This window comes from Martes martes, assembly GCF_963455335.1.
Source record: "Martes martes genome assembly, chromosome: 12".
Classification (NCBI taxonomy): domain Eukaryota; kingdom Metazoa; phylum Chordata; class Mammalia; order Carnivora; family Mustelidae; genus Martes; species Martes martes.
In genome coordinates this window covers 64,043,376-64,061,443 of record NC_137900.1, presented here as the reverse complement: position 1 = coordinate 64,061,443, position 18,068 = coordinate 64,043,376, and the positions used below count along the sequence as shown (strand labels likewise).

The 18,068-nt window shown below is 48.0% G+C and overlaps 1 protein-coding gene across 1 annotated transcript in view; it reads left to right on the top strand.

Annotated features, from left to right (window-relative positions):
- The window catches only part of GABBR2 (gamma-aminobutyric acid type B receptor subunit 2), a gene marked incomplete at its 5' end in the record, with an annotated part of 339,283 nt that overhangs the window by 12,780 nt on the left and 308,435 nt on the right, over nt 1-18,068 (top strand). The window lies entirely within an intron of this gene.

Here is an 18,068-nt window from a genome sequence, read left to right as displayed (position 1 = left end):
CCCGGTTCTCCATGGAGTTATTGTAGAGATAGTTGATGCGGGGAGGGGGAGAGAAGGAGCAGAGAGAGGGGAAGAGAAATAGATTAATGTGAAAGTGTTTACAAAAGTTGTAAAGAGTTACAAATATAAGATACGCCTGAAACTAAGCACAAAGAGTAATTAATTCTGGGTTGTTCTTCTCAGGGCCTTTGGCTGTTTCCAATAACATCTTAATAAAAGACACCGAGATGTTGTTCACACGGGTGATTCATTCAACTTCCTAATAAAGAAGGAAGGCACAGTATTAGATTAGAACAGTGTGAGAGCAGAGAGGCGGGGGGCTGAGGTTTTCTGACCCTAGCTGGCACTCTTACAGAAGCATCTAGAACAAGAGGTAGGGAACACATCTTCCTCTCAAGCGTCGGACGCCTTCGGTCATCAGAAGTCCAGCCATCTGTCTTTGGCACATGTCAGATCCAAGACCATCCACAGCCAAACTATCTCATAAGGGTCCCTGGGCAGAGATTTGGGGCCGTGAGAGTGAGTGAGGGCTGTCTGCTGTGAGAAGTGATATGGGGCTCAGGCCAGCACTGCACTGGGTGCTTTCACACGTGCACCCACGAAGGCAAGGGGTCGTAGAAAGAGCTTGGTCTTGCAGCCAGAAAGGCCAGGTCCACCCCTCATCCCTGCTGGGTGACCTGCGGTGGTCGCTTCTCTTGGGCCTCCCTTCTCTACGTGTAACATGGAGGTTTGGGAGCAGATAACCAGCATTGTTTGGGGGGACTAAATAAAACTATGTGGACCGGCTGCCCAGTGGGTGTTCCACAGGTGCCACAGGGTGGAGTGCCCGGTGGGGATGTGATGTGCTTCTGTCCTGGTGTATGGTCAGGGCAGAAAGTCGTGAGACTGGCCTCTGGTTCTGGTTCCTGAGGTGAGGCCCTCTGTTGTGTTTTTATTTTTTAAAAGATTTTATTTATTTTTGGTAGAGAGAGAGAATGAGAATGAACAGGGAGGAGAGGCAGAGGGCGAGCGGGAAGCAGGTTCTCCACTGAGCAGGAAGCCTGATGTGGGGCAAGGACCCTGATCCCAAGACCCTGAGACCATGGCCTGAACTGAAGGAGACACTTAACGACTGAGCCATCCAGGCACCCTCTGTTGTGTTTTAGTTTGAGTCACCTGGACGGCCCTGTCACTGCACACTTAGAAAGCCAGGGCTTACAGTTGGGGAGAGGCAGGGACATGGATGTCCCTGGAAGAAGGGCTGGCTCTGTATTCAGATGACATTCTAGAAGCCCCTCCCTTACTGTTAGGAAGCTTCGGGGTTGCTGGGGTCAGGAGTCCCACTGTCTGAAGATCACAGATGCCCTTGGAAGGAAGAGCAATGAGATTGACTCCCTCTGTCCGAGCTTAACACCGGCAGAACCTCTTCTGAGGAGGGCTGGAGCCCTGAGCAGGGTCGGCTTCGGGGGAGGGCAAAATAAGCTCTCGGAGGAAGTTTGCTTGGAGTTGGGGCGGGGTGGGGGGTAGCCAAGGGCAGTCTGGTCTGGAGGTGGGAGCTGATGCTGGAATGCCTCCTCCCCCTGCCCGTGGGGACTGTGGCTGCACGTGTGCGTGCAAACTGAAGGTGCTCGGTGTCGAGAACGGTAGTCCTCAGTTTCCATCTTGGAGCCGGCACTCCTCTGTCCCGGGGTTAATCTCCTCGGGGGGGAGGGTCCTGCCCTGGTTTCAGTGGAGACCCCGACCTCTGTGGCGGCCATGGCAGCAGCAGGGACCCAGAGGGGCCTGTCTCAGGGGCTGGGTTCAGGGCACCTTGAGGGGTACAGCATAGGCTACCCCAGGATCCAGGGGGCACTGGGCCAGGTGTTGCTGGGAAGATGCCTGTCCCTGTCATCTTGGAACATTCAAAGACATGTGACCTCATTTATGCCCCAGTCTGGTAAAGGGAGAAGTGCAGTTGGTTTCTAATGTAGTTCTTCTAATAACCTTATTCAGTAGGTATTCTTTCACCAATTAAATGAGAATGGTAAGTTTTGTGCAGTGCCAGAGTTTACTATTGCTTCCGAATACATCATCAGGATAACAACCTGGTAAGAGAGGAATTCTGTTAGCTCCACTTAGAGATGGGGAAACTGAGGCTCAGAATGATAAGCCCATGTGAGGCAGTAAGTGGGCACTTACTGAGATTAAGTCTGCGATAGTCTACTTGGCACCACCCGTAGCCCCCCCTCTCCCTCCACTCTCGCCAGATGGAAGGGTCTTTCGTCCTGCATTCTTGACTGGATTTGCTGGGATCCAGCCAGAAGCTGGGGGCGTCCTCCATCCTTGGAGGGGGACCCCAAGGATCAAGCCCTGGAGAGGGAGGAACCCTTCTAGATGGGGAGGCGTGCGTAGAGATGCTCTCGGCTTCACGGATGATGAAATGCTTCCCATGTCATCCTCCTAAGCATCTCAGGGAGGACTGCCAGAGGTGGCTGCCTACAGGAAGAAGGCAGGTGCTCCGAGTGGCTGGAAGCTGGGGCCAGGATCTGTACTGCCGACCACTGTCCGCTGGCCACACGGGAGAGGTGACCTCATGCTGGACGTGGAGCTCTGTTCAGGATCAAGCACAGAGGTCCTGCCTTGTGCCAGGCTGTGAACATCTGGGCAGGATGTGACGTGACCCCTGCCCTTGGAGGGTTCACAGGACAGTGTAGACAACTCCCACACAACCAGGTGACCCTAGCAGAGTGCATATGAGCAAACACGGCTCTGGAACAGGACTGCCTGGCCTCCACTTACTAGTTGTATTGATTTGGGGCAACTTCAGTTCCCACCCTCCAGTGTTCTTGTCTGTACAAAGGAGGTGACAATAGTACCTACTTCACAAGACAAAGTTATAAAAACTAACTCACTTAAGGTTTGCCAAAGACTTCAGCCCCTGGCTGATGCATAGGAAGTACCATACCGTGTTTGTCAAATAACTGATAGGAGGCTGATTTGTACATACTCTTTGGGGAGACACAAGTAAGGGCCATGGGTGTGTGACGAGGAGGAGATGAACTCTCACCCGTACAGCCTACAACCTGGGAGGGCTTGGCAGAGCACCTGACCTTGAAGCTGGCCTTGAAGAACGTAGGTGGAAGATATGGGAGAACCCTGTGGGGGGAGGGGAGGAGCTTTGAAAGAATGATGTTGAGCCGTTCAGAGGCAGCAGGCAGCTAGGTGGCCAGCCATGAGAGACACTGGGGGGAAGGGAGCTGGAAGACCTGGAAATGCAGGCACCTTTGGGCCAGCCGTGTCTAAAAGCAAATTTTAAAAATCAATCCGTGCTCGCCAGAGCCTCCTGCAGGGTCCTGGCTTCTGACACTTGCTGTCAGCAGAGGCTTCCTATTGGCTAAAGCAGAAGGACACAGGGCCCTGTCACGTGGGAGCTGGGCAAGGTCATCTCCAGGGGCATCACAAAGACAAGGGCACAGGGGAAAGAAAGGGGATCAGGCAGATTTGGAGTTAAATCTTGGCCTCGTCACTTCCTGCCGTGTGGCCCTGGGCAGACCCCTAACCCACTGAGGCTGTTTTTCCACCTGCACAGTCGGGATGTGGGGACCAGCTCTGTGGGTGGCTGGAAGGCAAGGATGAGAGGGAAGTGTCCTCAAAGGCCCAGCTGGGGCTGTGCACACCGCAAATGCCTGAGAACGCTGAATGGGAACAGGACCCAGCCTCATTTGACACCACTTAGATTCAGAAGTCTGCTGTGAGACCAATCTAATTTTAACAATCAAAAAATGACTCAGGGCCTGAAGAGGGCCCAGGAGTGATTTCAAAGCTTACTCCAAGTTGGGTCTGTAGGTGGACCTCATAGATGCACTCAGCTTTCCGTTTCCCTTAATGGCTTTCTTGATGAAGGGAAGCAGAGAGGAGCCGTGATCCGTGCTGGAATCACTGTCCTAGAAGGCCAGCAGCCAGAAGCTCGGTCGGCCAGCTTGGCCACGCCATCGGAGGACAGAGAACGGGTGCTCATGGCTCCGGGCTGTCTGTCCGGATGACGGGTGACCGGCGTGGCTACAGAGGTGTATCCTTTGGACCGGGGTTTGCTGCACACCATGCTGCCGCCGGGGGCCCTGTCTCTGCTCCACTGTGCCTGGATGCCGGGCAAGGATTAGGGGTTCCCTCCACCCTCCCAGCAGGAGGCTCTGGGTTTGGAGATGGGAAACTCCCAGGAGGCTTTCCTTTTGAGACCTGCCGAGTTCCAGCCCCTTTCCAGCCCGCCACAGATCACTTCTCCTCTGACCGGTGAAGGCTGCTCCTAAAACCCATTTGGATGGAAAGAGCTTCGGAACAGAGCAACACCGTGCTTTCTCACGGCCACTGATAAAGAAGTCGATGTCGGAAGACTCAATTGGATTTTTACCAAAATGACTCCATTCTGGGTGTTTGGAGAATGGGTGCCGGGACGGCTGAAGGAAAGAGAAGAGTGTGTTCAGAATTCAGGATGTTGGAAGGCTGGACCCCTGGGGTCTTTCTAAGGGAACCGGGGCCTCTGAGCCTCGGTTTCGTTATCTGTAAAATGGAGAGGGCACCTTCTCTGACTACCCTCCCAGGGTGATTTTATGCTTCAATCAGATAATAGCGCTAGAAAGCCCTTGAGAGAAGCCAAGAGAGGAATATCTAGGATTGTTAAGTGTTTCCGTGAGAGAGCCCTACAGGGTCAGTTGTCTGAACTCGTGAGGAAGGAAATCATGAAAGTTATCAAAAAAGCAGCGTTGTGAAAATAATGGGGACTAAAGTAGGTCTCATTTAGGTTTGGGGGAAGAAATAGGGCAGTGGATGTAAAGACTGAAGTGTCTATTCCTGTTTTTGAGTCAGGATTTGCTTTTCAGGGCAGAAAGTAGGCAGTTGGAGTCTTTCATCCTGTGTAAGCCAGAAGTCGGGATGTCAAGAGATTTAGAACCCACCAGAGTGAGTCAATAATATATCCTAAAAACATTCTGGATGTGTATAAGAAGCCAGTTTACGAGCTTCCAGATCTTCGTGCGGTGTAAATCATCATAATTGGCGTAATAGGGTTAGAAAGAACACAACACAGCCACAGGCGCCTGCCGTTGTGACTTGGGGAGAAGCTAGGCTAGGAGACGTCTGGAACAGAGAATATTTCAGAAGACAGCCCTGGTCCCTGCCCTGGCTGCCATGGTTTGCTTTCACCAGGGCAGCTCTTCTTGTTTGGAGCTGTACAAGATCCCTCTGGAACCTGGGATGTGGGAATCCTGGCTTATTGCCTAGGCACCCTGGGAGCAGACATGAACCTGGCTGAGTGAAGCCATCCCTTCAGTGAGGCATCACTGATGTCCACAGGGGAGCATTCCACGGGCTTAGCCTTTGTTCTAAGCACTTGATGTGGTAAATCTTCTACTTCTCATCAAGGCCTGAAGAGATAAGCATTCTCATTGCTCCCATTTTTCAGATGAGAAGACTGAGGTACAGAGAGCTGGGAGCCTGGCAAATGTGAACTCCGTGGAGGCGTTTGACAAAATCTCTTGTAACTTCTCAACTAGGTAGAGGACGTGGTCCATTTAGGTGCATCTGTTAGTTGTTTGGATCTCAAACCTAGAAGGGATTAAACTGCAAGTAGCCTGGGGTGGTTGTCCACAGGACTCGGTTCTTTGCCTTTAATATCAAGTATGTATTCTTCCTTTAAAAGAAAGACATATATTAATTCTTTAATCAGTGATTTGAATACGACCGTAGAAGTCATGCTGTACATAAATATACACTATATTATATTATACCTATACGACTTAAAAGAAAGATACATATGAATTCTCTGATTAATGATTTGAATAAAGTCATAGAAGTCCTACTGCTCAGATCTTGCTGAGGATGTCAAGCTAGCTAGGAGGACTAGCCAAAAAATAAATTTTCGCTTAGTACATTCACTCTCCAGGATTCCAAGATTTCTTTTTCAGGATTCACTGTGTCAGCTGGCACTTGGGTTCAGAAAGCCAGGGACAGGACAAAGTTGATGAGGTATAAAGGCTGTAGGTATGCAGAGACTAAGGCCCTAGTTGACCGTGACTCATTATGGAACCTGGGAGCACGTGGGGTCTGCAGCTCAGCAAACGTGTGTAAATTGGGCCACCCAGGTGGGCTGGAGCCCCTGGGTCCTCTGAGGATGGCACCTCTTTCGGGGACTATGCTGGGAAAGGCAATGCCAGAATGACCATTGAGCACAGACTAACGCAAAGCTTTTATTGTTAACCTTGGCTTCATTTCAGGGTGCAACCCCTCCCCCCGCCCACCAAAAGACGCTTATTAAAAGATGCCAGTGGGTCTATGGGACGGTGCCCTCAGACTGGTCATGGGGAAAATCCAGTCGTCCTGAGGCCAGCAGCCTGCGGACAGGAGGGAGCTGGCAGGCAAACACACAGATGAGAGCCCATGGAGGAGCCAGGACTGGAACGGCCATCCTGTCCTGCAGAAGAGTTCATTCTGCCTCGGATCAGGCAGGCTGGGGAGGAGGCGGTAAGGTGGCCGCTGGCCTTGAGGAAAGCACAGAATTTCCTCCTGAGGCCAGGGAATTCGGGTCGAGGCCACCGCACAGTACACAGATCACTAAGGAAAGAAGCTTTGGACTGGGGCAAGGTCTCTCTCTACCACAGACGCTGTTCTCACTCTGGAGTAACAGTTTTCAAAACACAGAGCATTGCAAACTATATTGGGTTTTGATCTTTTGGGATAGGTACGCTATCTTGGAATCACAAGCCCCCTTTTCCAGAATGAGGACAAATGTACCGAGGAATAAATAGAGACCATTGAGTACTGCGGGCAATTTCTGTTTGGGACTTCTGTCAATATCACGCTAATGGAGTCCATCTCCGCGGCTGGACCTTTCCCAGCTGGGAAGGGAAATGCATACTGACAAGCTCATTTGCATCTTTTGAAAAGCCATCCTAACAACCAACTTTCATATTCGGAGAGTTTGCATAAAAAAATCCGGAGATAACTGGTAGTGTTTTTATCTTATTATAGAAGTAATTTATGTGTATTGAAGAAAATTTGTAAAATGAAAATAAAAAGAAGAAAATTAAAATCACTATCACCCTACTCTCTAACATAATCTCTGTTGATATTGTGGCATGCATCATCACACTTTTAAAAAACAAAATTCAGATTATCTGCTGCTTGTTACCTGCTCTTTTTCCCTTTAACCATATATCATGCAGGGCGTTTCAAAATCTGGACCAAGTTAGAGCTTCTACTCCCTATTTTAAATGACTTCCCAGTATTCCACTAGGACACAGCTTATCTGGGTAATCTTCTCTTATGGAACCTGTGAGTTGTGTCTGCTGCCCATGCAGCCTTGAAACAAAATGTGCAGGCTTCTCTATAATTCTAGTCCCTTAGACTCTAGCATTTGCTGAGTCAAAGGGGATACAAAACTCTCTCTGCCATTTCTGCAAAACTTACTCTGGACCAGAGTCAGGTGCTTCTATACGCATCATCTTGGTTAGTCTTCGTAACATAGGTAGGAACTATTAATATCCTTCTTTCAAGAGACAAGATCTGAGGCCATAGAGACTTGTCCAAGACCTCAGGGGTAGGACCTAGAGGACGTCATTGCCCACTTGGCTGCCTGCAGGCCCTGCTTATTGCTAAGCCGACCTCAGACAACAACGGATGGGGTGGGGGTGTTTTCTTGGAGCACACAACTGGGAGATATTATTAACTGAAACACAAAAACAAAAGCTCTGCCAATTGGGCAATGGAATAAGCTTTTATTTTGTCACTTCTTTGTTTATCAGAAAGGTTGAATGTATTTCAGTGTTGAATGAGGCCTCTGATTTAGTGAATTGATTTGTCCTATCGCTTGCTTATTTTCATTAATAGCATAACTCCTTCTTACTGATTTGTGAAATTGATTTTTACATTTTTTATATGGTAAAGTAATATAAATTTAAATATATACTAATATGTGTTAATAATACATGTATTTTTCTTTTGCTTACAATAATGGTTTAATTTTTTAATTGTTCACCTTTTAATACATTTAGAAGAGATTTTTTTATAAAGTGAACCAGCAATGATATTTCCAAACGGGCAAGCCAGTGTCCCAGTGTTATTTGTTGATAATGTATTTCTCTGCTTACTGGATAGGACTCCTTATATGTAGCAGGTCTGTTTTTGAATTTTCTGCTCTGTTTCATAGGTATGTCTGACACTTTCTGGGTTAGTGCCCCACTATTTAAATCATCTTATCCTTATGTCACACTGCAGTATCCAATAAGTCAAGTCCTCTCCTTAACAATGAAAGTATTTCTCAGGGCGCGCCTGGGTGGTGGCTCAGTTGATTAAGCATCCGACTCTTGATTTGGACTCAGGTCATGATCTCAGGGTTGTTCGATCGAACCCTGGTTGGGATTTTCTCTCTCCCTCTCCCTCGGCCCCTCTCACTTACTCTCTGTCTCTCAAACAAACAAAGAAACCAAACCCAAACAATAACAATACTTCTGTTTTTCAAGGATGTTCTTAACTATCCTCACCTGTTTATCCTTATGTTAGAAACTTCAAGTCAATTTGTTAAATGCTAAATACAATACTAATACAGATGATATTCTGATTGGAATTTGGTGAACTTAGGGATTTGGGAAGAATCAAAACTTTTATAATAATATGACACATCCCGCTCAGGAGCCCTGAGAGGACATCTTTTCTTTCACTCTTACCTCTTTTATAGCCTTCTGGAACAATTGGCAATTATTTATCCAACATACATTTCTTGAGCAGCTCCAGATATTGGGGTCCTTTTCATGTAAATCTTTCTTGTTACACTAGGGTGAGCTCTGCGTTTTATGTCTTTGTTCCTATTGTGAATGACATCCTTTTACTTTATAGTGGTTCTTCTTTGTCATTGTGTTTTCTGACTGCTGCTGGTGGGTAGAAACTTTGATGGGTGACTAATACTTTCATAACCAGCCCCCTGACTGAGTGTTCTCAGTGGTCCTAACAGTTTTCCACGGGCTTCCTTGGTTTTCCGGGTAGCCGGTCATGTTATTGGTGAGCAGCAATACTTAATGTTAGCCTCATCCATGCCAGTGTTTTTACTTGGCTTTCTTGTCCATGGATTTGAACCGTCGTCAACTCTGAGAACAGAACTGGGTAGATGTTATGTGTGTAGGCATCTTGCTCGCCACAGTGACTGCTGGGCACGCTTGTGACCGACGTTTTCGCATCCTGGGAGTACGCTCTTTCTCATTTACTAAAGAGGGTTTGCTTTTGTTCTTTGAAGTGGGAAATGAGGGCTGAATTTTATTAAGTGCTTTTTCAGCATCCCCTATATGAACTACGTCATTTCCAAGAGTTACTTCAGTAGGGCAGGTGGATGACGTCATAGTTACAGCTCTTGACCCTCAACACCTGCGGAGGGTGGGCGGGGACTGTCCTCGAGATCACCCACAGTTGCTCCTCTCAGCCAAAGCGAGACCCAGTGGACAAAAAACAACCAAAACCGTTCTCCTGCTTCCCCAGCAGGTGCTCCATCCACGGGGCGCGGGAGTCTTCCACAAGTGACACGTGATTTAGGGAGGGCGCTGAAGGGAAAGCGCTCTCAAAAGTTGGAGGTGGGAGGGCTGGGGAGCCCCACCTCCCCACGTGCCCTAATTAGGAGGCCATCAACGTAAGGAGGCATTTCATCCAGTTTCCCAGATGAGGTTGTATCATGTTTGCCTCATTGAGGAACTGAATTACAATGCCATAGACATTTAAATTGCGGACCATAAAGTGCTTGTCAAGTACTAATTGCAGCCTTCCTGAGCTCTGGTATTACCAACCTCCTGATTATGCCAGCTGCCGGCATGGCAGGCAGGCTTTCCAGCAAAGCACCTCACAGTAAAGGTGTGTGGCGGTGGGGCGAGTTTCGTCTGGGGAGTCAGATCTGCTTTCTAAATAAACACGTGGTTAGGGCGCCAGGTGGCAAGCTGGACGGGCGTCGGAAGTGCCGCCAGGGCGGGGTCAGTGGGTTCGGCCAAAAACGAGCTGTTCTAGAACAATTCGGGCGGGCAGACAGTGGGATCAAGGTGAAAATCAGGTTCCAAATGATGAGCTGGCAAAAAGCGAGTAGTCCCTGTAACTGGCGTTTCGCATCTCGGTGGTTTGGGTGATCTGCTCCTCTGTTCAACAAATACTAATCCATATACTCACTACGTGCCAGGTCCTGGTGGAGGCAGTGGGGTTGCATCAGTGAGCAAACACAGCTGTCCACAGGGAGCTTGCCTGCTAGTGAGGGAGACGGTGAACAAGGAATAAATCAACCCTCCTTCTTCACTAGCGGGCCGGCAACGGGAGTGCCAGGAAAGAAACATAAAGCAGAGGAAGAGGGTGAGGGATGGTTACTCCGGGGCTGAGTGAGTTCTATTTGCAACTGGTGTCCAGAGACGACCTGGCAGGTGGCATCCGAGGGGAGATTGAGGAGAGAGAGAAAGGGAGACTGTGATGCCGTGCTGTCCAAGCCAGAGGAAGAGCAGGTGGTGGTGGGGGCTAAGTGGTGTCTTGTGTGTGGAGTCTGAGACCAGTGAGAAGGCCCTTGGGGCCAGCACGGAGTGCTGGAGTGTCACAGGACCAAGCTGGAGAGAAGACCCCAGAAGGCTTTACGGCCATGTGGCACTTGAGCATTTTGATCAGAGAAATGATATGATTTGACTTGTGTATTAGGACCATTTTCCAGACCCTGTCCTTAAGCATTTTGGGTTCATTTCATTCAATCTCTCTTTCTCTCTCTCTCTCTCTCTCTATATATATATATATATAGGCAGATCAGGCATAATTGACTGAAAATGAAAGCGCTATACAAAAAGAGAAAAAGTAGCCAACGACCATTACAAAAATAAAAAAAAGAAACTTCTGAAAAAACTGGCAACAATGCTTGAATGCCTAGAAGATGTTGTAAATGACCTCAGGTTATTAATATGGGAAAAGCCGTGAGTAGCCCTTTTCATTTTTGACCAGATTATTGTCTGGATCAAGACTCTGTCCTGGGGGTGGTCAATGTGGAGGTTGCTAGCCACCACCCTTTTGTCAGGAGGCACAAATGTGTCTCATCCCTATTTTCTTGAGCTGAAAACAACCAGTGTTGATGGCGGGACTTGAGCAATGGTTATACAGTTGGGCTTCAGCTAGGATGGTTGTCTTCTTGGCCATGTGAAATGGCTGTTTCATCTTTAGGTCTACCTCTGTTTTAGAGGCCTTTAAGGCAACAGAGTTTGGACCGTTGGCTTATGTTGAGTGAATAGCCATCTGAGGTCTTAGATCCCAGTCTAGAGTTCCTTTGTACCCTGGGGGCCTCCTGGACCGCTGGGCACCTTGCCCACCTCTGTACCTGACCATCGTCCTATGATGGTATGCAGATCTGTTTCTGCATTTGTTTGTCCGCATAAATTGGGACTCCTTTTAGGCAGTGTGTTTGGTTTCTGGGTAAGTGGCTATAATAAAGAGGCTCTAAAATACAGTGTCTTAAATAAGTTAAAAATTTATTTCCCCTCAGCCAACGCTCTGGCTATTCTAGGCTGGTGGAGCGTCTCTGCTCCATGAGGTCATTCAGGGATCCAAGCTTCTTAACTCCTGTTGTCCTACCATTTATAGCAGTCATCCACATTGGTGTGGTTGGAACAGGGTCATTGCCATAACGACATTCCAGTCTACCGGGGGGAAGAGAAAGTGCACAAATTCAGAGCACACAGCTTGTCTTAAAGCTGAAGATGGTCTGAGATCAGTACCCTTTGTTTCTGTTCAATGCTGTTGTCTAGAAATTAGTCACACAATCACACCAGCTGCAAAGGAGGATGGTTACGTTTGATTTCTAGCTGGATGGCAGGTTTCCAGCTTGGATTTAATGTCGTGGTTTATTAGTTTCTTATTACGGCTGTAACAAATTTGCACAAACTTAGTGGCTTAAAACAACACAAATGTATTCTCAGTTCTGGAGGTTATGAGTACAAAATGAATCCTGTTAAAGCCAAGGTGTTGGCAGGCCTGGCTCCTTCTGGAGGCTGTGAGGGCCCAGTCTGTGTCCTTGCCTTTTTCAGCTTCTAGAAGCACCTGTATGCCCTTGCGTCCTTGTATCATTCAAACTTCTCGATTCTGTCGTCCTCTTTCCTGCCTCTTGTCACTTGGGTCACCTGCCTTCCTCTTGTTAAGGACACTTGGGATTACATCAGGCCTACCTGGATGATCGGGGAGAATCTCCCTATCCCAGTATTTACTTATTCACACCTGCAAAGTCCCTTTTGCCACATAGGGAGACATATTCACCTTTATCTGGGGTCAGGACATAGATATCCTTTGGGGGCCATTAATCTATCTACCACAGGTAGAAAGTGGTTTTATTACTAAGAGAAGGAAAGGGAGAAAGGCTATCAGGGACAGTGTGCTTAATGCCTGGCTCACAGTAAATGCTCAGTTAATGTTGAACAAAGGGCCACTGGTGGGGTATTGCTTGCCATGCTTTCATACCACCCTGCAATGGCATTGGTTCAACCACCTTCTTTACAGGAAAGAAAAGGGTGTCACTTATCCTGTGTGGATCCTTAAGGGTATAGACTCTAAGTTTGGGTGAGAGCATTTAGGAGGAAGCCCATGAGGTAGATCAGTTGTCCACACCTGTTACTGTTAAGTTCTGCACTGGACTGGACTCCCATCACCCACCCACCCCCCCACTCCTCCTTCACAAGCTTCACAAGAATGACAGACATTTGGATCCAATGTCTCCTTCCACAGACACAGAGCTCTGTGGAGCCAAAACCGAGCCCATTACCGAGCCAGCAGTGTGGCTTCTTCTCCTTGTTTCCCTGTACTGTCCTTCTGGGCACACAGAGCAGGGGCCCGGCTTCGTGTCTGACCACTCCCTTTCCTTGGCTCTCCCACCGTGTCAGCCTCCACATTTTGAGATCCCACGGTGTTCACTCTTTCTCTGTGGCCTGGCTGCTCATGGAACTGGCCGGCCACCTGCCCATCACCCTCCCATCCTTGCTGGTTAGCACACTCACCGCACTTTTAACGGGCCCCGGTCCTTCCAGCCCCTCCTCGTTATGGCGGCTCCTGCCATGGGAGCTCCTGCTTTGGTCCTGTTGACCAGAGAACCGCTGTGCTTGCTCAGAAAATCTCCTCCAGGTTCCCGGCACCAGAAAACACCTGTGCTCTCGGTCTCCATATGTTTGACCAGGGTGGGAACAGGAAAAGGCCCTGGGGGTCAGGGCCTCATTCTCAGCTGTGGCCCCCTGGGAGGCCAGGGGCAAGAGACACCAGTCTGTCCTCTGAACCGTGGCCTCCTCCTTCACAAGCTGGACAGCCTGGCCAGTTCTGAGCGCGCTTTCTAAGATATGCTGGTTTCTTTCTGACTGGTGCCCAGGACTCCTGCAGCCAAAGCCTGGCCAGGTCACAAGAGAAGAGGGGCCGGAGGGCAGCAGGGCTGGCTTCCCTCCTGGGCCCTGCCCAGCACCCCTGTGCACGACTCATGATTGCGCCCTGGGCTGGGAGGCCTCGATGGGCTTCCCGGGCCTCAGGCTCTGGGGCTGCGCCAGCTCAGGCCCCGTCACCCATGACGGTTTGGCTCTTCTGCGGGCTGCCTGTCGCCTCGCTTCTGGTCTCGCCTGTCATCCACTCCAGTGGAGGCGACTCCTCTCTTCCATCCATCAGGAGCAATGAGCCTGTTCTCGGGGCCTGTGACATGCCAGGGGCTGTTTCCAGAGCTAGACTGGACGCCCCGGTGCAAAATCTTCTCTTGCTCATTCCTGCTTCTTGCCAGGCCCCGAACCCCGGCCCATCCACCCAGACCCCAGCCCTCGGGGCCCACAAGGCAGAAGTGAGCAGAAGGGTGGAGGATCCTGTTATGCCCCTGGACTTGAACGCAGCCTCATGGCTTCCACGGATGGGCCTGTTCTTTCCCCTTAGAATGCTGTTGAGGAGGTCCCTGTGATTTCTGGTGGTGTTGATGGTGGATTTGACCCATTTGTAAGAACAAGTAACTTCACTGAATCTAGAAAAGGGAATCCTGTAGAGGGTTGGCTCTGTTTCCACCCAAAGCAAATGGGTAGGCTCCCTTTGTGTTCCAGGCACCAACCTCGGGACCACAGGGAACCACAGGCAGATTTATAAACCCTTCTGGTTCCCTCCGCAGAAGATGATAGGGACCCAAATGACCAACTGGTGTGAGCCACGCTAGGCGCCCACGGCACCAGAGGAAGAGCCCAACTGTAAAGCCAAGTTCATGAATCTCTGCTCCTTTCTTTGAAGATGGATGTGGGGCGTGTGAGTGGCATTCGCAGTGACTCGTGGGCTCCAGACAAGGCGTCCTCCTTCCAAAAATCATTACCATTTATCTCTTCCTCAGCCAGGCTCCTTGCGACTTACAGAGAGAGCAGCTGCAGAACTGGCACTGAGCACCGGCCAGACAGGGACTTGTTCGCTGAGCCGTGCGTTATAGCAAACGCAGGTGACACTGGAGATCACACAAGGCTTCCGTGACCAGTGATGCCACAGTCACAATTTTCAGGACACGAATCGCCCTAAGGTGCTTATTTCCAGGGATCTATGGTTCCCACATTTCCACACCAGCAATAACTGTGTTTTCTTTTTACGTATTGGCCATTTTGTATTTTTTTTCTCAAATATTTTTATTCCTTTTTTTTAACTTTTTTTTTTCATATGTATGTTCCTTGTAGCAAAAAACAAGAAAATTCTTATAAGCAGTAACACCGTTCTCCCTCACACTGGTCTTCTCCGAGGTAAGCATGGTTAACAACCCACTTCTCAGATGTGGTACTTTCCCTCTGATCTTTTATCGATGATTCCAGATCTTCATCTCAGTCCTCGTTACTTGTCTTCTCCTTTACTCCGGGGAGTTTCATGAGTCATGGAGGATTTCTTGTCCCTCCATGATGACTCTTGAGCATAAAAAGTGCCGTGTGTGGTTGTTGTCTGTCCTGGATTTTCTCATTCTTTTGGTGCCTGTTAGGACTTTCTGCCACTGTACGTAAACCTTCTTTATGTTCCTTTTTCCTCTCTCTGTGCACCATATCTTCTTGATTCTAAGATGTACACCTTCCCTCAACGTTTTAATGTTTCTGAAACTGGGATGTGTCCTGCCAGTAGGCAAAGGGCTAAGATCCGATGAGGATGATCACTGTCTGCGAATAGATGGGCTTTTGTCTATTTCCTACCTCAGTTGCTATGGTCACTTATTTCGTTGGAGACACTTGAATTTTGCATTTGGATTCCTAAATTATTGCTTATTATGTGTTCTAAAAGATTACACTATAATGAAGTAATAAAATTATTGTGAATGCAGAAGATTGCCTGTCACATGCCAGGCAAGATGATTAAAGGCAGCTGAAATTGCCAGATCTCTCAGAATAGATCATAGGACTTTCAGAGTTAAGGGAGGTAGATGGGAGCCACTTTTGCATAATGGAGGAATAGCAGGTGCCCCAAATTATTAAAAGCTTAGGACTGATTTCCAGGAGGAAGTGTTCAGTTTCCATCAATAGGTAGTTCAGTAAAAAATGACTGCACATAACCAAGTAGGTTATTTCATCCAAATCGAATGAGAGCCCTTTATCCTTCAGGTTGTCTGAGAACTATACCGTAATTTGAAAGGTGCTAAAGGGGTCAAGGTTGGGATGTTTGGGTCATGAGTGGCAGGGTGTCAGACTGGCCAAAGCAATCACTGAGTTGGAAGAATCTTGAGAATCTGAATCTGAAGAAGGCTTAGATGAAAATTTAGAGTCATGATATCGAAGACAAAAGTGGTTCGGATAAACCTGTGCTTTCTGTTGGTCAGCAAAAAATATTTCTGTGCATTCCCTTAAAAAGGAAGAAAACTTATCATGAGCTATATAACATGGATAAACATTGAGGACATTATGTTAAGTGAGATAAGCCAGTCACACAAAGACAAATACCATATGAGGTTTCTAGAAGAGTCAAACTCGTAGAGACAGAAAGTAGACGGTGACTGCCAAGGGCTGGGGGGAGGGAAGAATGGGGAATTGTTTAGTGGGTATAGGGTTTCGGTTTTGTAAGGTGAAAGACTTCTGGAGATCGGTTGCCCAACAATGTGCATGTGCTAACACTGTACATTTGCCAGTGGTGGTGATGATAAATGTTATGGTATGTGTATTTTATCACAATCAAAACACATACTTATGGGTTCCCTGGGTGAGGACTTCAATACCCACGCCGTTAACCGGACACCAGACACCTCCCTCATGCTCTCCTCCAGTGATCTCCAGCCCCCGTGTATTGTAGCCCTGTTTCTCTCCTGTTCCCTTCTTGCCATGTCCTCGGACAGCGGCTTCCCCAGGCAGCTGCAGGGGCATCCCCCACCATAGTCTCACGCCCTCCTTTCTGTCCTCAGATCCTTTTACCAGAATGAACTCTTCAAAAGTCTGATTGTATCAGGCCCTCAGTTAAAAGCCTTTAGTGATTAGGGCAATGTAAATCAAAACCGCTGTGAGAGGCTACTTCAGATCCACAAGGAAGGCTAGAATAAAATAGTCAGATCATAACAGGTGTTAGTGAGGATGTGGAGAAAGGGGGACTCTCATGTACTGCTGATGGGAATGGAAAAATGGTGCAAGCCACTTTGGAAAACAGCCTAGTAGTTCCTTAAATTATTAAACATAGAGTTACCATATGACCCAGCAATTCCACTCCCAGATATATACCCGAGAGAAATGAAAGCATGCATCTGTACAAAAACTTGTGCACGAATGTTTATAGCAACATTATCTATAATAGCCAATCAGGTAGGAAGAACCCGAATGTCCATCAGCTGATGAGTGGATAAACAAAATGCAGTATATCCATAAAATAGAATATCCTTTGGCTATTAAAAGAAATGACATACAGCATGGATGAACCTTGAAGATATTATGGGAAGTCAAAAGGAAGCCAGTCACAAAAGAACACATATTATATGATTCCACTCACATGAAATGTCCAGAAAGTAGATGAGTGGCTACTTAGAGCTGGGGAAGTAAGGGGTGGTTTCCAAAGGGCACGGAGCTTCTTTCTGAGGTGATGAAAATGTTCTGAAATTGACCATGGTGATTGCACATATGTGTGTGAATATACTAGAGATCGTTGAATTGTATACTCGGCGTGAATTATATGGTATGTGAACTGTATCTCAATAAAGCTTTTTTTTTTTTAATGTCTTCGGTGGCCTCCTACTGCTCTTAGGAACAAGTCCAGATTCCTTTATTTTATTTTTTTTTAAAGATTTTATTTATTTATTTGACAAAGAGAGATCACCAGTAGGCAGAGAGGCAGGCGGAGAGAGAGGAGGAAGCAGGCTCCCTGCTGAGCAGATGGCCCGACGCGGGGCTCCATCCCAGGACCCTGAGATCATGACCTGAGCCGAAGGCAGAGGCCTAACCCACTGAGCACCCAGGCACCCCAAGTCCAGACTCTTTTAGTTGGCTCTTGAGTTCTTGCCTGCCTGATCTGGACCTTCTTCCCTAGTCCCATCCCAGCCAGAGACGGCACACAGGTCTTGCTTGCCCTTTGCCTGGAGTGCATCTTTTCCACCTGCAGCGGGTCCCCCGCTCAGCACTCCCAGAGAGAATCTCCTACTTACTCCTGCTCGAGATCCTAGCTCCAAAATCACCTCCTCAAGGAGGCCTTTCCTGATTCCTCGTATGAGGTTCCCCATGATAGGCACTTACTGTTCCCTGCACATCTGTGCTTAATTGACCATGTATGAGTCCCCTGCCCGGGTCTGTTCTGTCTGTTCCATCTGCTCTGGTCCTGGCAATAACGCCCCATGGGCTTTTGTGGGATGGTGAATGAGTAACCTCTTAGATGTTAAGATCTAGGGTATTAATGTTCTGCCTTGTTCCTAAAATGGTTCAAGGGAGCTTAAAACTAAACAAAGCAAAATGGCAGCTGATAAAGTGACTTACAAAGCTACATTAATTAAAACAGTGTGTTCTAAAACTCGAAAGAGATAGAACTGGTCTGTGGAACAGAATAGAAACTCTAGAATCCTGACCAAATAAATATAATAATGTCACATATAATAATAGCAGGATGTAAAATAATTGAGAAAAGCTGTGTTATACAGC